We start from the raw sequence: 23,575 nt of genomic DNA on the forward strand, positions 1-23,575 counted from the left end.
CAGAACTGTACTTAGTCTGCCACGATTGAAGAGGGTGTGTGAGGGGTCACACGAACTTGAGTCACTCTCTCTAAGCAGGGGGCAGGGATGCCAAAATCCAAGTGACACTCAAGGGGGGATAGTCAACAAGACAGGTGTTCCTAGCTGGGTCTGGAGATTCTGTTTAAAGAGTCCTGGAGACCATTTGACTCATCTCTTTCCAGTGTTTAAGGACCAAGCTGAACAAGCACTCCCTGCTTGTGGGGTCTCAGAGTTCAGGCTCCAGCCTGTGCCCGAACATCTACATGACAATTTTAGCCCTGCAGCCTGAGCCTTGTGAGCACAAGTCTGCTGACCTGGGCCAGCTACAGCCATGCTGCAGGTCTTTTATTTTTACTTAGAGGGGCCCAAATCACGGGGTGAGAGCTTTTTTGTTTTGCAATGTTAAGAGAAAGCTCTAGCTATCAACCCGGCCTCTATTGCTGCTAACACCACCTAGCAAAAAGGTTAGAAGAGGAAAGAGTAAAACCTCTATGATGGACAATTATGCAATATCGAGGAAGTTTTTCCTAAACCCAACCAATAAGTTGTTGGCTTATATTATTTATTTATCCAGCACAAAAGATCGGAGAAAGGCTAATGTGATGATGTCTGGATTTGGATCCTGATTATGCTTAGGCTAGGGTTCAGGGTGAAGTTCACACCAAGGCTAAGGCCAAATTCCCTATGTGTCATAGGGTACGTCCACACTACCCAGCAGATTGGCGGGTAGCGATCGATCTATTGGGGATCAATTTATCATATCTCATCTAGATGCGATAAATTGATCCCCGAACGCTCTGCCGTCGACTCCGGAACTCCACCAGGGCGAGAGGCAGAAGTGGAGTCAACGGGGGAGCCGCGGCCATCAATCCCACGCCATGAGGATGGGAGGTAAGTCAGTCTAAAATACGTTGACTTCAGCTACACTATTCTGATAGCTGAAGTTGCGTATCTTAGATCGATTCCCTCCCCTCCAGTGTAGACCAGGTCTTACTCATGATATTTCAGTTCCAAATGGCATAAACCTCATGAGATTGTGCTGATGTTGCAAGGTTTCCATTGTTTTATGAGATAGGGAATTGATTCTCACCATTGTGAGCTCTCTCTGACCCAGATCCAGAAAACAGGAACCTTTTGGATTGGGCTTTGACTGGGAATCAAAGCCTCATCCAAATTCTCCAACATTCTTGGTGGTGAAGACTGATGCAAAGAACGCATTTAGCTTCCCAGCAGTGTCCTTATCTTAATCACTCTTTTTAGCCCCTGCGGGTTGAGCAGACCACTGACTCTTTCCCAGGCTTCCTGTTTCTGCTGTAGTTAGAGAGTATTTTTGTCTGGATTTACACTTTTAGCTATTTCCTCTTCAAAACCCATTTTGGCCCTTTCTAATTTTCCTTCTTGTAGCCTGCTCGAACTTTATTGGCCTTACTAGGGTCAGATTTAATACATTTTGAAGGATTTCTGGTTTTTGGCTTAAATAGCCTCTGAGTGCTTCACTTGCTGCAATATACCCACAACTTTCAGTTCGTCTTAACAAGGGGTTTTCTGTGGGAATACACCTCCAGTGATCTGTATAGTGCTTGCTCTCAAGAACTAACATCACTGGAGCAGACCCTTAGCAAGTGTAAACTGGAGTAGCTCCAGGGATTTTAACACACCTCATTTTAATTAGAGAAAGGCTGGTTTCTAAATTGAAGTCATCTGGGTAACACTTGTATTGATCTTTATAGTTGAAATCCAGAATTTTATACACAGCAGTTCCAATGAGATGTTTTTCCTCTGTCTTTTCAGTTCAGCCACCTAGGGAGAATCCTGTATGAAAAATGTTGTAACCCATGTGAGTTTTTATGGCTTTGAATATAATTGGCTTTAGCCTCATTAGCCTCCTTTCAATATCAATGTGATCTAGGTACCTGAGTTTTTACTCTCAAATTAATTTGTGAATGACACTCACAAATACCTTTGATGGCCTGATAAATGTTTCCTCTCTCATGAGACATAATGTGTGAATCTGCTGTTGGTGAGTAATGGTTTCTCTAGCAGTGAGATCCACACTAATCATGTTCATCAGCAGTACACTAGTGAGTCAATGAATTCAAGACAATACCAAGCTGGGAGGGGTTGCAAGTGCTTTGGAGGATAGGATTATAATTCAAAATGATCTGGACAAATCGAAGAAATGGTCAGAAGTAAATAGGATGAAATTCAATAAGGACAGATGAAAAGTACTCCACTTAGGAAGGAACAATCAGTTGCATCTATACAAAATGGGAAATGACTGCCTAGGAAGGAGTACTGAGGAAAGAGATCTGGGGGTCATAGTGGATCACAAGCTAAATATGAGTAAGACTGTTGCAAGAAAAGCTAACATCATTCCGGTATGTATTAGCAGGAGTGTTGCAAGCAAGACATGAAAAGTAATTCTTCTCCTCTACTCTGCACTGATTAGGCCTCAGCTGGAGTATTGTGTCCAGTTCTGGGCACCACATTTCAGAAAAGATGTGGATAAATTGGAGAAAATCCAGAGAAGAGCAACAAAAGTGATTAAGGGTCTAGAAAACATGACCTGTGAGGGAAGGTTGAAAAAATTGGGTTTGTTTAGTCTGGAGAAGAGAAGACTGAGACGGGACATGATAACAGTTTTCAAGTACATAGAAGGTTGTTACAAGGAGGAGGGGAGAAGAATTGTTCTCTTAACCTCTGAGGATAGGACAAGAAGCAATGGGCTTAAATTGCAACAAGGGAGGTTTAGGTTGGACATTAGGAAAAACTTCCTAACTGTCAAGGTGGTTAAGCACTGGAATAAATTGCCTACGTAGGTTGTGGAGTCCCCATCATTGGAGATTTTTAAGAGTACCTGTCAGGGATGGTCTAGATCAGTACTTCTCAAAGCCGGTCCACCGCTTGTTCAGGGAAAGCCCCTGGTGGGCCGGGCCAGTTTGTTTACCTGCCGCCTCTGCAGGTTCGGCCGATTGCGGCTCCCACTGTCCGCAGTTCGCCGCTCCAGGCCAATGGGGGCTGCGGGAAGGGCGGCCAGCACATTGCTCGGCCTGCGCCGCTTCCCACAGCCCCCATTGGCCTGGAGCAGCGAACTGCGGCCAGTGGAAGCCACGATTGGCCAAACCTGCAGACGCGGCAGGTAAACAAACCAGCCCAGACCACCAGGGGCTTTCCCTGAACAAGTGGCGGCCCGACTTTGAGAAACACTGGCCTAGATAATACTTAGTCCTGCCATGAATGCAGGGGACTGGACTAGATGACCTCCTGGCCTTCCCATCCTATGATTCTATGATTCTAAGTTACAAGGCCATGATATTTTTTGACTCATACTTCGTGGGGATGAACTCACACATTTGTGTCTGCTTGAGACCGCAGTTTTATACTGAAATGAGCAGCTGCAAGAGAATATGGTACTAAACTGGGAGATTTTAGATGAAGACTCATTCCAGATGCAATTACTTAAGTCATCACTGTCTTAGGCTAAAATAGCTCAGTCACTACAGTGATGGCGTGATATAGGCAGGCAAATAGGCAGTCGGCTATTTAGCTCTATGGTAAAATTTTCCAAGGTTCCATTTTCAAAAATATATTAGGGCCAGATTTTTAAAGGTATTTAGGCACCTAAAGAAGCAGATAGCCACCTAAGGAGATTTACAAAAACTTCTAGTTGACTAACTCCATTGATTTCATCGTGTTTCAATGGAGCTGTCCTGGTTTGCACCAGCTGAAGATCTGGCCTCTAGCCCCCGGGTGTAACTCCTGGATATTTCAGACCCAGGGTTTCCCTAACAAAGGTCCCACTGTAGATGTGCTGCTTCTAAATGGAAATTGTGACCTTATCTTCCATCCAAGTGGAGGGAGCTTTTCAGACTATATTTCCCTTGATTTATCTGTGCAAAGGGATTCTTTTTATAGCCAAGGCTGACTTTGTTCTTAGCAGTGGCAATCTCAGTGCCATTACATCTGTCCTACAGCTCAGATGCAAGACTTTCCTGTTAGCTACTCTTAATGTGGATGCCATTTGAGATACTGCCTTGATTTATGAATAAGGCTAAGATTTTGTCCCAGATATTTTTAGTAAAATCATGGCCAGGTCATGGGCAAAAAAGAAAAAAATCACAGAAGCCATGACCTGTGTGTGACTTTTACTAAAAATATCCCTGACGAAATGGGGATCTGCGGATCCGCACACTGCTGAAGTGGAGCAGCTGCGCAGGGGCTTGGGGGTTCCCTTGCAGCTGTGTGGGCCGGAAGCTGCAAAATACCCATGCTGCCCTCAGCTCCAAGATCCTGAGGCAGCCGGGAGCTCTGGGGTTTCCCTGCCATCTGCAGTGTCCAGGAGCTCAGGGGTTTCTCTGCCACCCTCAGTGGCCAGGAGCTCTGGGGGTTCCCCCACCGCCTATGGCAGCCAGGAGCTCTGGGGGCTGCCAGAGGTAATGGGGGTACCTCACAGCTTCCTGTTTTCTGCCTCTCCCCTGCCACGCCCTCCGGGCAGTGGAGGACCCGGCAGCTCCTGACCACCGCTGGCTGAAGTCACGGAGGTCATGGATTCTGTGACTTCCGCAACTTCGTGGCTAAATCGCAGCCTTGCTTATGAATGCTAGAGAGGAGGTGGCATTGTCTCCCTGGCTGAGTCTGATCTCAGAAGGCAGGAACATTGGGGAAGGTAATAAATGAATGGAAACATCAAGATGTACACATGCCAGAAATGAATAACCAGCGATCTTATCACTGTAACCCTCTCATCCCCCATTCCCCTGGTCCCATTGGGCATGATCCAGGTCACTGGGAATCTTTCCATTGACTTTGGATCAGGCCTGCTGCTCGTTTACTCTCACTCATGGTATTACATCTGAAATTAGATTGTGAACCCTTGCAGAGCAAATTGTGTCTTCTGAAGCTGCTCGATAAAGCCCCCAAATCCTTTTTGTTTACCCATTAGGAACTGCGCTTATTGCTGAATATAAGTGTTGAAGCCGTAGAGCCTAGGGTATCTGTGACCTTTTCTGTAGCCCTGATAAACCACCCTTCCACCGGAGCAGTGTGCTGCAGTGCTTACGGGGATCCACCAGGGCGTTAGAGTATAGAGGACCTATTTGCTGACATAGGTTCAGTTTGTCCCGCTGAGTCGTGGCGGACCTGGCATGGATCTGAAGAGGGGTTGGTTTATAACAGGACTCCAGTGACTTCACGTGGGGGAGATAATCAAAGCTCTTTTGTCATTGCTGAGCTATCAAAACACTTTCTGTAGCTGAAAAGTGGTCCGAACTCTTACTAAGCAAACTATGCAGAAGAGGCTGTTTCATCAGTGCTGAGCCACATGTTCAAATTCATCACTTCTTTTTGTTATCCTTTAATCCTTCTCCAGCCCCTTCTTCACCCTAAGAAATAACTCTATGGGAAAAGGCATGCAGCATATCACTAGGAGGTCACAAGAGATTTTTTAAGGTTTTCATTATGAAGCTTATCTTGTTTTATAATAATCATCATCTTTGTCATTGTCTTAGACTTCCCTGTGGGTAATAAGGAAGAGTGAAACAAACCAGAGTCCCTGCGTGGAATCTCTCTAAACTGGACAAGAGGCAGATACAAGGAGATAAGAGAAGAGAGATGTCTTTGTGTCATTGATTTCTATTGTTTTTTTGATCTTTTAAACTGTTTTGATTAAAACATTGGCAACATTTTAATAAACCAGCAACTGACTGTGCTCACAGAATAACATTTCTCTTGAACTGCAGCAATTTCCACTCTCACTGCTTCTGTTAAATCCTCTCCTTACCTGTGGAGCCATGAGTGGCACCTTGCCAGCCATGAAAGCAGCCTTAGAGCCATCCTGCTCCTGCAAGGCAAGTAGGCTCATGGTGGGGAGTTGGGAGGAATGTGGTATGGGGTCCAGCAGTGATTCAGCCAGGCCCAAACACAATTATAGGAATATGTTTAAAACCCTGTCAAACAGCACAAATGGACCCCAGGCAGTGGGTCCCTTGACAGGATGTCATTTCAGTACACTCACTGTTAGGAGGTGCGTGGTAAGAGGTGCTCAGCAAATGCTTCTCACAGCGTGTAACGTTATTAACTCTACTAACTTAGGATACATCCACACTACCCGCCGGATCAGCGGATAGCACTTGATCTATAGGGGATTGATTTATCGCATCTCATCTACATGCGATAAATTGATCCCTGAACACTCTGCCACTGACTCTGGAACTCCACCAGGGCGAGAAGGGGAAGTGAAGTCAATGAGGGAGCCGTAGCCATCAATCTCACGCTGCGAGGATGGTAGGTAACTCGATCTAAGATACATCGACTTCAGCTACGCTATTCTCATAGCTAAAGTTGCGTATCTTAGATGTAGACCAGGCCTTAGAGAAAAAACTACATATTTGTATGAGCCAGTAGATGGGATCTTTCTATTAACTATGCGTGTGTGTGTGTACAGAGAGAGAGAGAGAAATCTCTTTTATATATAATAACACCAGCAACTACCTAGGTGGGCGTGTAGTTTGCCTGACCAGTGTAAACAAGGCCTTCTTTTATTCCACGGATTATAAAATGGTTATTCCTGGGCAGTTCTAACATCATTCTGTTGAGATGGTTTTATTGCCAGCTTATCTGAAGCCGCTGGAGGGTGAAGAAAATCTGGAAGGACTGAGCAAGAACAAGAAGATCAGCTTTGGAAAGAAATAGATTAGACCATTTAAGAAAAGAAGAGTAGGATGCTGTAAAAAGAGGACAGGAAGAGGTGTATTATAGGAGGAAGAAAATTTGCCTCTTTTGTTTGCAGGTGGAAATCTTCAAATATCCCCAGCACTCCCAAATCATCCCTTCAGCAGAAAGCACTCATGGGTTCAATTCTACCATCCTTATACTCAATTGCCAACCTCGGACATTAAACAATCGTCAGTCAGGCCCTCCAAAATCATAAGATTGCCTTAAAAAGCATAAAGTGCATTTTCTTTTAAAATGAACAAATCAACTTTGGGGTTCTTTTTCATTGTCATCTGCTGGTGGTTTCTTTAGAGGTCACATTTTCAAGCTTGTTTCTGCAACCAAGAAGGTTAGAAACTCCCTTTTTTGTTGTTTAAAATGAAAGCTGAGATTCTCCCATCATGCCATGAATTCAGGACTTGGGGCTTTAAAAAAAGCAACACGTTTTTAAATATATCATGAGCGTTTGCCACACTGAAATAGTACCTTACTCACCAAGTAGCTCCATTGCAATCTGTGGCCATTTCCACGTAGTAAGGTAATAACATGAGTATGGGTAGAAGGATATAGACTCATAGACTTTAAGGTCAGAAGGGACCATTATGATCATATAGTCTGACCTCCTGCACAATGCAGGCCACAGAATCTCACCCACCCACTCCTGTAACAAACCCAAACCCCTAACACTATGTCTGAGTTTACTGAAGTCCTCAAATTGTGGTTTAAAGACTTCAAGCTCTGGCAGAGAAATCCTCCGGCAAGCTGACCCATGCTTCACCCCCCTGGCGAAGGAAGGAAGTTGAAAATACCCCCAGGGCCTCCTGCCAATCTCTGCCCTGGAGGAAACATTCTTTTCCCCCCGACCCCAAATATGGCGATCAGCTAATACCTGCGCAATGCTGGCCAAAGACTCATCCAGCCAGCACCCAGCAAAGAATTCTCTGTAGTAAACTCAGATTCCCAACCCATCTAAACATTCCACTATCAGGCAGGCCATAGTTGGAGCAGTATTTAACATGCGGATAATGCAAAGATCAAATTGACCAAAATTAATTGCTAGAAAAATAGGAAGCCATCACTAAACCATCCCCTCCCTAAAACTTATCCGAGCTTCGATATACTTGAAGCCAGATACCTGTCTTTTCCTGCCCCCCCTACATGCCCCTTGGGATGGCTGTTCCATGACCAGTTCCACTTCCTATCTAATTGTTACGAAAACCTTCATGTCTAATTTCAAGTCTAAACTTCCTAGTGTCCAGTTTATATCCATTTGTTCTTGTGTCCACATTGGTACTAAGCTTAAATAATTCCTTTCCCTCTCTAATATTCATCCTTCTGATATATTTATAAAGAGCCATCATATCCCCCCTCAATCTTATTAACAATGACATTATTAATATTCAGAGATGTTGGGTTTTGAGTGCTCAACTTGAGGTACCTTATAGGGGTTTGGTTTTTAGCAGGGCGGGTGCGCCATCTTTCTGAAACTCAGATCCCTTGTGGTGTCTCATGTTGGGCATTCAAACTCTCTAGTCACTTTTGAAAACCTTGACGATTATTTGCACTGGGCTCTGTAAAAGACAAAGAGAAAAGCCTCTAAAAGCTTTCCAACTAATGTTAAATCTGATGCAATGAGTTGTGGGCACTAGGGAGGGGAGGAGAACGGGTAAGACAGGCAGTACATGCAGCAGCAAGAGGAACTTTAATGATAAATTAATGTCACTGCCATATAATTTTATTCATTTGAGTGGTTGTTTTTAATTTTAACCCAAAACGACAGGATTTTAAGTTAATCCCCTGAAGTGCTGGGAGGCTGCTAAGATGCAGTAAATTTATACCCTCCAGATATGACCTTAATACTAAAGCTGTGAGAACACAGCCTGCGAGCACTTAAAGCAGACTTGGTTTAGAGTTTCCCTTCAAGCCAGGTTTGTCAAAGGAGCTATTAAGCTTTGTGAACTTTTCTAGCAAATCTGGGTACAATTTCAAGCCAACCCGCCCCATTCTACAGTTTGGTGCTAAAAAACAGGCAAGAGTTGTGACACCAAAACCAGGTGAACCACAACTTGGTTTTGCTTTACCATTCTTGATTCATTGCAATTTGGAACTTGGTTTTATTATTTGTCTCAATGAGTTTAGAGGCTAAATAGATGGGATGGACAAAAGAAGGATTGCTAACTCTCCTTTAGAGACGGGGAAACTGACTCACCGAGAGATGAAGGGATGTGACTAAGGTGACACAGAAAAATCTGTGGGAGAGGTGGGAATTGATCTGTTGAGCACCAGTATCTTAAATGCAAGACCATCTTTGTTTTCAACACAAACACCAGAGGGTGGTCACTGTGAAGCACAGACATGTGCCAAGATATTAGACATACTCAGGTGCCAGTTCTGTGATAGTTAAAGTCATTATTACTGCCACTTTTTTCTGGGCTTGTCAATGGACATTGTAACTAAAAACAGATGATGCCATCAGAATACATGAGGCACTAGAACATGTCAAGGACTAATGGTGTGGGATTTCTTTTAAATTGCTTTTGCACTGCCGTCTTTGACCAGTGAGTCACGTGTAGCCTCCTGCCAGGTGATGTATGCAACAACAAGGGTTCGCTTTTCGCCCAGGGTGATTGAGTGATGCTCATCAGTGTCTCCACTGCTGTTTGTCTTTCTCTCTGCCGCTGCGTGTTGCTATGATGTGCTATCAGTGTCCCTACCACTGCTTGTCACTGCCATTGCTCACAGCTGCCACCCCCACATCCGCCCCTCATGGCAATACTGCACTCTGAGATTCCACCACTTAGCCCAGTTCTCAGTGGTTTCCCTGGGGAGTGGGAAACTTCTCTGCTGCTGCCTTTTCCATGCTCCAGTGAGTGCTGAGAAAGAACCAGGAGGCGCCCAGGAATCAAGTCAGCCCCATCTTTGTAGACTGGTGGAGGATCAAGTGGCTTGCAGGATCTTTTAAACAGATGCACATCACCAGCTACAACAATCTGTCCCCAGTTTTCCTGCCTCTTTCTTAAATTTGGTATCATTGTCCTTTGCTTAGTGAGTAAGACTAACCCAAGGTGATCCCCTCCGTCAGCTAATACGATGTACAGTCCGGCTGCCCTTTTCTGCTACAATCAGGATACCAACATTCCATTACCCCTGCATTCAACACGAAAGTAAAGTGCAACTCAAAACAGCCAAAACTGATCCCTTCGGCAATCAGGCGCATGCACAAGGCGGGGTGGGCAAGAAGGGGCACAGCGCCCCCAATATAAATCTAAAAATATGTATTTCTGCTCCAGTCCTGGCTGTTGACTGCCATTCACTGCCCCAGTCCTGGCCACGCACTGCTCCAGCCCCAGGCCTGGCTGCTGCTCCGGCCACGGCCACTGACCCAGGCTGCTGCTCCAGCCCCAATGGCTGGCTGCCAGCCGCTTTCTCAGCCCTGGGCCACTGCTCTAACCTACCCCTCCAAAAGCAGTCAAATTTAAATTCCTGCACACGCCCCCATTGGCAGTGCAAATCTGTCTGCTGATCCTCTAGGCAGAGGAGTGTCTGTGCAAACACAGTCTGCTCCAGAGGTGTTTGCCAGCAGTTCATCACTAGATGTCAGGGGAGAGCTCAGTAAGCACCCTGCTTACCCATGTAACGCTGGTAGCACTCACTGAGAGGTTCGTGAACAGACCTTACACTGAGAGGGCCACGTTACTATTTTATTCAATTATCAGTCATTCATGTAAGTGGGCTACATCTTAGCACAAGCAACGCAAGTGGCCACTGGAAGCTCCATTCTTCTCAGTGCCCCAGGTACCACACAAGCTCTGTGACATATGTACGTGCTCCATCTCTGGCAGCAGGACTATTACACATGATAACGCTGCAGGACTTGAGCTAATTTTGACACCCTCCAATAACAACAATACCCTTGTAGCCCCCCAGCAAATCTATTACGAGGTGCAGCAGGAGGCTGTATCCACTTTTTGGCTGAGACCCGTCCACTCTTTATTTTGATTTTAATAATAAAAGCGATGTCTCTATGAAGGGCCCAGGCACACTCGCTCTTAATGGATATTACAGCACAGCTCCACCAGCATTAAAACAATCAGACAGGAATGCCCCCAGACACCTATGCTGAAGCTCTTTTCTAGTCCGTCATGGTTTTGGGCAGCATGCTGTCAGGTACTCCAGAAAGAAACTTATCACACAGATTATGGCTTTTGCTGTGTGCCTACAAGGTCGCCAAATCTGGGACTATTCTGGACCAACATGGGGAACAAGTTCCAGAGTCCTGGAGCCCCCACAGAGAACACCCTGCCATCTACCCCGTCTTTTTCATAATGATCCAGCCACAGTGTCTCTACTGCTTATAGCTGCGGTGGTACGGCATGAGGAGAGAGGCCCTTATGCTGCTCCCTTTGCATTGCTTCAGGATTCAGAGGTTCTGGGATCTGAGCCCCAGGCCCATTCTGCAGAGGAAGGGTATCAGATTTCACTCCCGTTCCAACCGAATAATCTGGGTAGACCCTGGAAAGGAGCAGCCTCCCCACAACATGTTGTTCTGCAGTAGGGAGCAACGTTCCCAGATGTCCTAAGTGTGCCGAGGAAGAATGGTCTTGTAGGTGAGACACTGGACTGGGACTCTGCAGATCTGGCTTCAATCCTCAGCTGCCTTGAGCAAGCCACTTAATCTCTCTGTGCCTCAACTCCCAAGTTGTATAATGGGCTTAGTAACACTTCCTTAGTCCATTTTTGCTATTTGGACTGTAAATTCTTGGGCGCAGGGATTGCCTCTTAGTATGTTCGTACCCAGTGCCTTGCATAATGGAGCCCTTAGCTGAGTTGAGTGCCTCTGGGCATGACCATAATATCCACAGTAATTAGAACAGTGTTATCTCATATGGATTGTGTATGAAGAGGGACATGAAAAAAAACCCCAGATAAGTAGAAATGGGAAGAATCATATTATATCCAAATAAGAACACAGAACATAAGAATGGCCATAGTGAGTTAGACCAAAGGTCCATCCAGCCCAGTATCCTGTCTACCGACAGTGGCCAATGCCAGGTGCCCCAGAGGGAATGACCTAACAGGTAATGATCAAGTGATCTCTCTCCTGCCATCCATCTCCACCCTCTGACAGACAGAGGCTAGGGGCACCATTCTTTACCCATCCTGGCTAATAGCCATTAATGGACTTAACCTCCATGTATTTATCTAGTTCTCTTTTAAACCCTGGTAAAGTCTCAGTCTTCACAACCTCCTCAGGCAAGGAGTTCCACAGACTGACTGTGCGCTGTGTGAAGAAGAACTTCCTTTTATTTGTTTTAAACCACTGACTTCATTTGGTGGCCCCTAGTTCTTATATTATGGGAACAAGTAAATAACTTTTCCTTATGCACTTTCTCTACACCACCCATGATTTTATATACCTCTATCATATCCCCCCTTAGTCTCCTCTTTTCCAAGCTGAAAAATAAAAGAGAAAGCACCTTTCTACCAGCATACATAATGCTGATTACGGTTAGTGACTTGTTCTATTGTCCATTTCTGTTTGTTTACATCTCAGAAAAGTTTCAGTGTTCCTGAATTTCCAGAAATCCAACCTTATTCACAAAGCCAACACTGCAATATTTCTGAACTCCTCCATTCCAGAACATTATAAAGGCACACGCAGAAGTGCAGAGCAATGTGATGCAGTATTTGCTACCATGCTGATATGTTGCTATCTTTTTGCAATGCTACTTGTTGTCTCTGCAGTGTGGGGAGTTCTGATGTTTGTTAATATCCTATGTGCACGGGTTATATGTTATTTTCTAGGATGTTTTACACGCTAGTCCTTCTGCTACAGAATTATGTAGTAATTTGACTAGCAGCTTCAGCTATACCACTTCCAGCTGTGAGCTTATGTTTCCTAACCCAAGCAGGACTGGGCCAGGTGAATACATAGAAGGGAGTGTTATAGGGCAGATCTAGGGTACCAGACCCTTGGGTGTAGTGCAGCTGCATTGTAGATCAGTGGAATTGCAAAGGTATGGTAAAACTCACCTTTGCACTGTCCTTAAGGTGACCAGACAGTAAATGTGAGAAATCAGGATGGGAGTCGGGGGGTAATAGGAGCCTATATAAGAAAAAGACCCAAAAATCAGGACTGTCCCTATAAAATTAGGACATCTAGTCACTCTTACTGTCCTGATATTGTAGCTTTTGTGTACCAGGCTGGTCCTCTAGCCCTAAATGCATTTCCTGCTTACTCTGAAGAATCAATGCTAGCTAGAACCCTGGGTATATACTTGATTGTCTAGCCTGTTCTGCTGTGGGTTCACTATGGTTGTTATGTGAGCCAGCTAGATCAAAGCTAGCTTGGTTATGTCTACATCTGAGGTATTCACACCTGTGACTGCAGTGTAGACATGTCCTAATACAGATTGCCAGTGCGACCCACCAGGTCCAAAATTGCACCTGGGAATTTTCACAGCATAGGGGTGGATTCACCCAGTACTCCTTTCTCCAGCCATGCCTCTACCATGGCAGCAGGGAAGGGGCAGGATAGGAGCTGTTTTACACTAGCTCTGTGCAATGACATGATCTCCTGCACTGGGGTGATTCCTCCAGGGCTAGATTTCACTCGTAGTGTGGTGCAAAACAGCATGAGTGCACCTGAGGAATTGGCTGAGATGGTGCAGGAAGTGATGTTGAGGATTCAGAAGAGGCCAGCATCCCCTCTGGGTTATTTCTAAGCCAATGCTCTAGCAAGATACTTGCACAGCACTCTGTTGATGGAGGTACCGTCCATTAGATGAGATGTAAAACCAACTCTTGGTGGCTTTTGATCAGAAGACCCTATGGAATATTTTGCAAGACTGAAAGGGGATGATCATATTCTTGTCTGGGTAGCCGCAGCCTTTTTGCTTAAAATTCCACCTGCCATTTCATTTGGATGGGGTACTCATCCCTTCCCGCCCTGAACAATCACATAGTGTTGCTGTATACTGTTAGAAGAGGATACTCAAGACTCTTGGCCCTAATTAATGTTAGCAAAGAGCATAGAGGTCCTCATATAAAAGCAAACACATATGTGAAAGATTATTTTTCCTTTGTGGCAGGCTTAGAAAAATGCCATTTTCCAGGATCCCAGGACAAGTGAAATTCCAATCTGGATAAGTCAGATTTCATTACCTTCTGTGTAGCAGAGAAACAGCAAACTTGCACTTAAAAATATCAGATGCGTTGGCTGCTGCATTCAGGCCAAAAGTGGGGGCTTCTATCTTAGCTTCCTTGTGCCAACAAAGAGCAGTACAAATGTTTTGGTCCTCTTACTTTGATACTTCCTTTCTCTGGCCCCACTCAATAAAAGTCTCCACCATAATACAAGAGACATGGAAATATGACTTAAACAGACAAATATCTAATATATGAATTCTAAGTCTTGTGATATATATTGGTCCCTTCTGGCCCTAAAGTCTGTGTGTGTGTGACCTCCTGGATATACACACACATCCCAACATCATGGCTAGTTTGTTACAACCACATATTCTTGCTGGAGAAACAAATATGAGATCCAAGTAATCCTTGAACAAATCCCTTCACATTTCATTCCTTGTGTATTTGGAGTTTCGCATCCAGTTAATAGCCATGGATGATCCAAGAAATCACTTGGTGATAATGGAACAAATAACTGAACAAGGACATAGTTATAAAAACAAGTTGATTTTAAATTAAACTGGAGAGGTCTCGTAGAGATGACACCTTTTTATGGAATTAATGCAAAGAAGGAGAAGAAGATGTTAAAATAAAATGACAGAATTACATATAAAATCCCCAATTCCCATAGTATTAACATTGTGATAGCTACACATATTTTGGTCTATATAGTATTTGAAGACATAATTCCTGCCCTGAAGGATTTCAAAAGTGTCATTATACAAAAGGAAGGTAACTGGCTAAAGTATTCATTGATTTTAGTTGTGATTAATATGAGACTCAGGAAATCCTGAACCCAAACGTAAAATTGATTCAGAAATCCTACAATGGTTGAATAACATTTCAGATGCATTCCCTGCTTACTCTGAAGAATCAATGCTAGCTAGAGATGGTTGACAATTTGTTTGGTTTTTGTTTTTGTAACTACTTTTTTTGGTCAAAAATAGGCTTTTAAAAACAATTACATGAGCGTTATTTAAAAAAATTCAAAATGATCTTTTTTTTTAATAACATCAAAAAATGTTTGGTTGCTTGATTTTTTTATTTTTCTGATTTTTTTAAATGTTTCAGTTCTTCTGTCCCCCCACCCCCCGCACATTTTTTCAAAGAGGAAAAGGAGAACAATGAAAAAGGAGGGAAAGGAAAACGAGTGAGAGAAAGTGTGTGTGTTGGGAGTGGGAGATCCTAAACCTGAAAAATAGAGTTTCAAAGCTGAAAATGTTCAAAACCTGAACATTTTGAATACATAAAAAATTGCAGATCTGGTTGAAAATGTTATGGTGGTGTTTTGTCCCCTGGAAAATGCTGATTCAATGCAATCAAAGGGTTTCATGGGAACGTATTGATTTTGTCCAAAAAAGTATGGCAAATTATTGAAACATTTTGTTATATAATAAAAATGTAAATGATTAATTCAAAATGAAACATTTTAATCTTATTAAAATGTAACATTTTCACCTTATATAAAGATAATATTTTGAGAAGGTTAAAACAAAATATTTTGGAATATTTATCTTCATGAAAAACTCCAAGATTTCTACTTTTCATTCCAATTCTGGGCAAAATCAAATGTCAAAATATCAGAATTTCCCACAGGACAAAATTCCATTTTTCAACCCACTCTAAAAAATTGTTGTCTTTTAAAAACCCCACAGAATCATCACAATTGTCCGACTCTCTGTACTGCTATTGCTCAGACATGTGCTTATGCTAATTTATATAGATACATTCGTATACCATAATGAAATTTGGTTTTATCAATTGCTTCTGGCAGAGATAGCTCAAGTTCTATGGAGAAAATCTAAACCCCCATCCAAAGCCTATTAGTGCTAATATGTTCATCTGTGTTTATGCTGATCAGTGGGGTGTTCATTAGCCTGGAAATATAGGCTGTGACGTATTCACAGCGGGATAAGTATTTTGCACATTTAAGTGCAGCTAGGCTGCCGGTGAAAGGTTTAATGGCTGGTTGAAACACTCATTAGTGACAATTTTGTCCTGATTATTTCTGCCATTTTGGACTACAATATTTTGAGATTTCAGTGGCTTTGAATTTGAACTTGAACCCTAGCCCTGATTTGGCATTTAACTCTAACCACTCATATACTTACCAAAACCTATTAAGGTTCTGGATCAAAGTGCTGCATTCTCATCTCTCTATACTTCATAGTAGTAACACTTCCTAATATTTAAAGTACTTAATAAAATTCCCAATATCCTTACTACTTCCTAAAAATTCCTAAAGTATCCTTACAGCATAAACCTTAAAGTCCCCATCTATAGCCATTGGTCAATGGGAATTTTTATTTTGGCTTCTGTAGGCTTTGGATCACAGATTATTGTTCACATTTGTATTTCTTATCACACGTGCTAGTTATTGGAGATGTTTGTTTTCAAACAAGGTCTTTCCCCTGGCCACCTCTTTCTCCATTTAGTTGATCCTGCAGCCAAATCATACGGATGGATTTGTACCATCATCATTTTATTTTCTTTACACAGGCTGTTTGAAGCTGCTTGGAAAGTGGGGGAAGAGGGAGAAATAATTGGTGAACTTTTTTCCTTTTTTGTTGAAATTTCCTGATGAGCCCCAGATGTGACACACGCTTATAATAAGTGGAGACTTCCATGGTATGACCAAAAGAAGTAGAAAGAGGCCGTGAGAAGGAGGAGCTGCAGGTACAACACAAGCATTGAAAATGACAGCATTAGCCAATGGCTAGGACTCTAATGAAAAAGAGCCCTCTGCGCCATCTCTTGGTAAACCAGAAGCAGACCTCATTTGCATTGGCAACACCCATTGTGCCAGAGTGATCAATTTTACTCATTTTGGGTTAAAATTCACTTAATTTTTGAGTGTGGGGGTAACTAAATGTTGTTTTCCTCCTTGAAAGAGAATATAGATAGGACTAGCCAAGGCAACTGTTTGTGTTTAAAAGTCTTCCTTTAAACCATTGGCAAGAGGTAGACAGCAGGTTGCAGGATCCCGGAGAGCAACTGAGGCGTATCTTGTTAAGCTTTCTGAAGTTCAGGTTTTAGGACCCTGCATAAAGATGTAGACAATAACTGCTGACTCATGTTGCCAAATGGATCATATAAATTCCATCCGGGACGTAAGAGGGATTGGAGTGGCAGAGGGAATGGGGAGCTGGGACAGAGGAAGATCTGCAAGGAAAACCCAACCAACAGATAAACTTGGGAAGAAAGCTGGAGCTGAAGTTTATTCTTTTGCTTAAGTTATCAGTCAGCTCAAACTCCAGGAAAGAGGTATGTTTTGATTACATATCACCAGGGTGATTCTGTTCCTACCTACACCAGGGTGAACTAGGAGTAACTCCATTAAACCCAACACCAAGTTACATCAAGGAAAATACAGTGTAACCAGCTTCTAATTCTAGGTAAACTCAGTTTAGAGCAGGGTGGGAACTTTCACCGGATTGTCTCACTTTTTAAGATACATGGGATCTAGTGTTTAAAGCACAGGTCTAGGAGGACTATCAAGGTGCTTGGGTTCTATTTCTTTCTCTACCTGTGTGTGAAGCCACTTAACCTCCATTTATAAAACAAGGATAATAATAATTATCTGCTTCAAAAGGGTATAGTGAAGTTTGTTTACAAAGTACTTTGGGAGAGAAAGATGGAAGGTCCTACATGTTAGGTTGGGTTTTGTTGCTGGTTTTTCCCCTTATTTAAGATTGCAAGCCAATTTTTCCTTTCTGTGAAAGAAAACTCACAGGAAATTTCATCAGTTGTTATATCCTTTCTCTTTTTAGCCCTGGGAGAAAAAAGTTTCAAAAGGTTGAGGTGGCTAAATATTCTTTTCCTCTTTCTCACCTTTTACAGAGGGGAAAGATGAGGAACAGAGATGGTAAGTGACTTGTGCAAAGTTTCATAGGCAGAGTCACTTCTGCAGCATGTTGAAAATATAATCCAGTGCTTTTAGCTTCAATTCTAGATTATGTATTGTAAACTTTTTCTTAGTTATAGAGCATCTAGTAAGGCTGAATTCAATTCAGAGAACTGGATTTGATTCTGTATAATGTTAGCGTCTCTGTAGATAATAATTTACCAGATAAGTTGCAATTTAATTTCATTAAAAGTCTGAATGTCTATACAAAACACATTGTCATGTCTCCGTGGAAAAAACTAACCAATATGAGAACAAACTAATCAGGATCAGAGTGGTAATTGGATAAAGGATCTTGACTGGTAATTTGAAACACATAATTCAGAAGAAGTTAATCACAATCAATCATTTCAAATAACATGATTAACACTTTGTGTGTGTGTGTGAGAGAGAGTGTATGTGTGTGTGAGAGTTTCATGATTTTGATTTAGGATCTACAGAGTCAAGGTAAAGGAGCAAAAAAGTAATAAGTTCTCAGATAAGTAGATATTTTATATGCACAAGCAGTTTGGAATCCTACTAATGACGGATGAAATTTAATCAGTAAGAAAGTTCCTTGCAATAAATGTAAAGCATATGATTGGTGTAATCCGGGTAAATGGAGTCACCTGCTTTAGGATCTACAGATTCATCTACTGTTTTTATCCATTTGCAAGTGCCATAGATGAAGAAAGTGAGATAAAGTACGGCTAAAAAATCTCAGTGGGGAGGAAACGTACAGCACTGGTGTGGTGAACTTTCATGTAGCAACAAAAATGATTACGGATATGGAACAGCTTCCATATGAAGAGAGATTAAAAAGACTGGGACTGTTTAGCTTAGAAAAGAAATGACTGGGGTGGAGGGAGGGGATATGATAGAGTCTATAAAATCACAATGCAAAATTGACCTGTGGAACTTGTTGCCAGGGGATGTTATGAAGGCCAAAAGTATAACTTGGCTCAAAAAAAGAACAAGTTGAGTTCATGGAGGATAGGTCAATCAATGGCTTTTAGCCAAGATGGTCAGTGATGGAACCCCATGCTCTAGGTGTCCCTAAGCTTCCAACTCCCAGAAACTGGGACTGGATGCCAGAGGATGAATCATTTGAAATTGCCCTGTTCTGTTCATTTCCCCTGAAGCATCAGGCTTTGGCCACTTTCAGACAGGATACTGGGCTAGATGGACCATTGGTCTGAGCCACTCTGGCCAGTCTCATGTTCTAACTATAAGAGCTGCACTGGGTAATATTTTGGTTCCATCCAATTGTTCTCTTGTGAAATTGATTGCTCACGCATGAATATGCAGCACAGCCCATAGAGGAAGGCACCTGCTTCCATGGTCACTTGTCCTGTAATGCACTGCAGCAAAGTATCCTCCGGGCCCTGGAATTCTGCAGCACATCAGGGTTCAACCTCTGTAGAAAAGGTGATGTGTAGTCAGCTGCCCAACTTCAGCACTGATGGGATACAACTACCTGCAATCCCACACATACAGGAACCAAGTCACTGGGAATATTATCTTCTTGTATCTGGTCCTGGGACCTAGGAAATCGACCTGATTTGTAGGAAAAGCCTCTAATTTGCATAGATCTGTGCAGCCTGTTTCTTTTCCTTTCCTATGTGCACATCTGTAAAATAAAACAAAATGAAAAGAGGTCTAGTATGTGCAAGAGCCAGGCATATTGTATGACTGCCCTAACAAAATGGAACTAGACAAGCAAGTACTGGAGCAAGCTGTGACTCAAAATGTTTGCGCTTAGTAAAATACCACAAAGCAACGGTCATGATAACTAATGTAGGACTAAATGTCCATAATAATTAAGAGATGCTAATGCAGTGGTATTAGGAAAGGAGTTTCTGTAGAAGTAACATGGTTTAATTTCATGAGTGGTTACCTTTTTTTTTTTGGTTAGTAGAGCAAAGTGGCTGTTATATGTAATTCCCCTCCCCCGCCTTCCCTCCCCCCGGCCTTCAGGCTACTAGATCAAATCTGGCCTAGATCCCAGAGAACTGTAAAATGAATAGTGGTCTCAGTCCACTTCTCAGAAGATGAGTATCTAAAAATATTGTTGTACCATAGCATTACCTTCCATGTTGCTCTTTCAAAGAGCCAATTAACAGTTTTTAATTGCTTGGGGATATTCCTGGCACTCTGTCCTGAATTTGCAGTCTCTCTGAATAAGAAAAGGTCTTCAATTGCATAGAATGGTGGGGATATTTGTTCTAATAATTCAGTGGTTTATGCTGGGGCATAATCTTTTTTTTAATGGATCCAAACCCTTGAGACTTCATCGTAAGTGGCTATGGGCACCAAAGATGACTGCTGCTTAGACTGTTTTCCTCTGGGAAAGGATGCGAGGCAGGAGTAGTGATCAAGATGGTAATTGGGGCACTTCAGTGCTCTGACTCCATCCAGTCAATGGTGGTGTGAAGAAAGTAACATTATACCTAGATGCGCTTTCTTTCTGAATTTGGACTTTCCTTATTGACCTGTCTCACTGCAGCGGGAACAGATGGAGTCCAATCAAGGCATTGGCTTTTCTTTTCTTGTTTTAAACTGATTACACACAAGCTGGATTATTCCTTATCAAGAGCACAGTTTTGGCTTTGGCAGAGCCCTGATATGGATTGAGTCCTGATCGCAGCTACCTTGTCTCAGCCACAAAGACCAGCTTTCCTGCCTTCAGCCAGTCTGCTCCTTCCAACTTTCTGGGAGTCACTCCCAGAATGACAATTTGCCCCTTCACTGACGTTGGTTAAGAGGAAGCAAGAGGAGGCCAGTGTCATCCAGTCATGCAAAGGCAAGTCAAATCGGAAACACACTGCTGGGGAACAATGATTATCAAGGCCCTATAATAAAGCACCCCTCAAAATGCAACAGGTAAAATCACTAACAATATTATTTTTAAAAATGATTTATTGATGTCATGACGGACTTTGAGCAGAAAGTCCCCTGAAAACCTACATTTGAAGCTGAAGAAGATAAAAATGTGGACATTAAAGGCCTGGTAACCCACATAATTTCCCTCTTCAAATAAAAATGAGAGGTTATGTTAACGCATATGTAAGCAGAGTCAAGATGAGCTCTACCCTGACATCTGGTGGTGAATTATGGGGAATGTGAAAAGAAATTTCAAGTATTTGCATTTGCACACCCACCCCGCCTAGCATAGCCCATGGCAGCCTGGGATGGTTACTTTGATAGCTGTGGGATCCCCAATTTCTTTGTTATTGGGGCAGGAGGAATAAAGTGTTGTCACCCTGATTACGTGAATGAGGAACTATGAAACTGCTTTATGACAGAGAGTTTCACCATCAATTAAGTAGCACTCGCTAGACAAGGGACATGGGTGCCATAACCTAGTGAATTGAGAAAGGTTGGGGGGGACAGGTATGTGTACTTGATGGTATGGGCCCCCTTCTGAGAGCTTGGCATACCATTTGTACCCCCACCCCCGATCTCTCTCCCTCCACTGTTGAATAGCAGAGCTAATTTTGATTCTATTAGGACTCTAGCTAGAGGCTACCGAGCTGAATTCACTTTAGACCAATGGTACACCAGGATTAGGGCTCCCCTACTATAAGCTGAAATCACTAAGAGCTGAGATCACTGAGTGCAGTGTTAACTAGTGGGGGAGCTTGAAGATATATTGCTAAGCAGCTGGCAGAGCAGTTTGTAGGATGGTTGGAGCGGTGTAGCGCAGCAGAGTGGAGCTGAGCCGTTTGTGGGGACAGCTGGTGGAGTGGAGCATCTGGTGAAGCGGAGCAGTGGGTGGGACGGTTGTAGGAGTGGAGCAGAGCTGTTCATGGTGAAGGCTGCAGCAGATCTCGGAGAGGTGGGGCAGTCGGCCTCAGCCCACGTAAGGTGCCTTTACACCCTGTGTGCCCCCCCCCCCCCATTTCCACCCAGGCTGTGGGAGGTAAAACTCTGCAGATCAACTTTTGAACTCTGGGTTGATTTGAACTTAAGACCCTGAGGGGAAAAGGACATTGCCAAATGTACTTGGAGGTGGTTTTTTTGCTCATGGTTTGTGTTATAATCCTGTTTGTGGAGTTTCTCCAACGTGATGCCGCATTGTTTCCCTCCTTTATTAAAAGGATTTTGCCACACTCGGACTCCGTGCTTGCGAGTGGGGAAGTACTGCCTCCTAGAGGTGCCCGGGGGGGTGGTATGTAAGTGTCCCAGGTCACTGAGTGGGGGCTCGAGCCGGTTTGCATTGTGTTATTGAAATGGAACCCCTGGATACTGAACCCGGCCCTTGTTGCTGCCAACTCAGAGGGGCAGAAGGGTTACACATAGACACTGAATTATGATATTGAAGTATAAAGTTGAAGAACAGTTAAATGGTAAAAATCAGGGTTTGTTTACTTTAATAGTGACTATTGAATGAATGTGGTTGAGGTAACTGTGCAGCCAAGGCCTCTGCCTAAATTTGCCGTGTGTGAACGTTGCTTTGCCGATTTTTTTCTCTTACACAGATTTGCTTAAATACAGCTGTTGTTGACAGGACAACAGTGCTATGTTGGGTTGGAAGATTTTAGGTAAAAAGAAAAGTTAATCAGTATGATAAATACACAAACCTGTCATGCTAAAATCCCCTTTACTAGGAAACACAAGGGAGAGGTGACGTGAAGCTATAAAGACACAAAAATAAGGCAAATAGCAAAAGTTGTGTGAATTGAAGCTTGCTCATGCCTTTTGTGTGGATGACATAAGACAAATGCTTTATGCTCATTTGAGAAGGGCTAATGAACATGTAATGTAGAAATGTGTAAGAATCCAAGGGAAAGGGGAGAGTAAATTGAAGGAACAAGGCTAAAGGACCAAACCAGGGATCGGAGGTTGAGACAACCATCATGAAGTACAGAAGAGCTTCCTGGTACCCTGAGACTTGGGCCCTTACCTGTTCCATCTTATCTGTTTACGGTCTGGCATAAAATATATACTCAGACACTATAAGTGACAATAATTCCACCTGAAAACGTATAAATAGAGGTGAAAATTGACTTGTGACTCAATTTCCTACTTTTACATTTCCAACAACAACTAAGATGGCATTTGCTGTTTCCCATTCATCCTGATGGGAGACTGCAATGCTGCATTGCTGCAACCTTGTGGTGCTTTGATAGACTAAATTAGAAGCACACTTACGATCTCCTGCATAATTCCAAGATGGTAGTTCTCAGTGGTAAGTGGGCACTGGTTTTTTTTTTTGACCTGTATCCCTGAATCCACAGTCTAAGAGCTCTAGGGAAATGGTACCCCAAGGTTAAGAGGGTAGTACTACATATCTTCCTATATTATCCATCATTTGTATTGCCGTCATGCCATGGATCAGCACCCCACTGTGCCAGGTGCTGTACAAACACAGAACAAAAGATGGTTCCTGCCCCCAAAAAGCTTACAATCCAAGTATGAGACAAGAAACAACAGCTGTGAATTGTGCACTGGGCAGCTGGTTCTTAATTCTGTATTGTTCCCTTGGGGTTCTGTGTTAGACTTCTGAGAAAACTGTGGTTTCATATAATCCCTGGCTTAACCTGTCTCCCCACTTGCGTCTTCTGTTAGACTGCTCTCTCATACGAGCAGTTAAACTGTTCTTTGAGCTTCAGGATGAATTTTCAAACATCCGAGGCCCCTATTATAAGAGAGCAGAAATATTCCCCAGTTTGGGGTCAGTTGGGGAACATGTCTGGGTCATTTCTAATTGTGATTAAATCATTTCTAACATTCCTTAAGCACCGGTTTTACTGGGGAGCTGAAAATGAT

General features: G+C 43.0%; 1 long non-coding RNA gene across 1 annotated transcript in view; it reads left to right on the top strand.

Moving 5' to 3' along the window:
* LOC116815909 (uncharacterized) overlaps window positions 1-5,623 on the top strand; it is a 102,594-nt gene extending 96,971 nt beyond the window's left edge. Inside the window, exon 3 of the long non-coding RNA XR_012655086.1 lies at window positions 5,529-5,623. This is a non-coding gene — a long non-coding RNA (uncharacterized LOC116815909). The remainder of the gene's footprint in view (window positions 1-5,528) is intronic.
* Window positions 5,624-23,575: the final 17,952 nt, after the last annotated feature.

The sequence above is a fragment of the Chelonoidis abingdonii genome, chromosome 2 (assembly GCF_003597395.2).
Source record: "Chelonoidis abingdonii isolate Lonesome George chromosome 2, CheloAbing_2.0, whole genome shotgun sequence".
Classification (NCBI taxonomy): domain Eukaryota; kingdom Metazoa; phylum Chordata; order Testudines; family Testudinidae; genus Chelonoidis; species Chelonoidis abingdonii.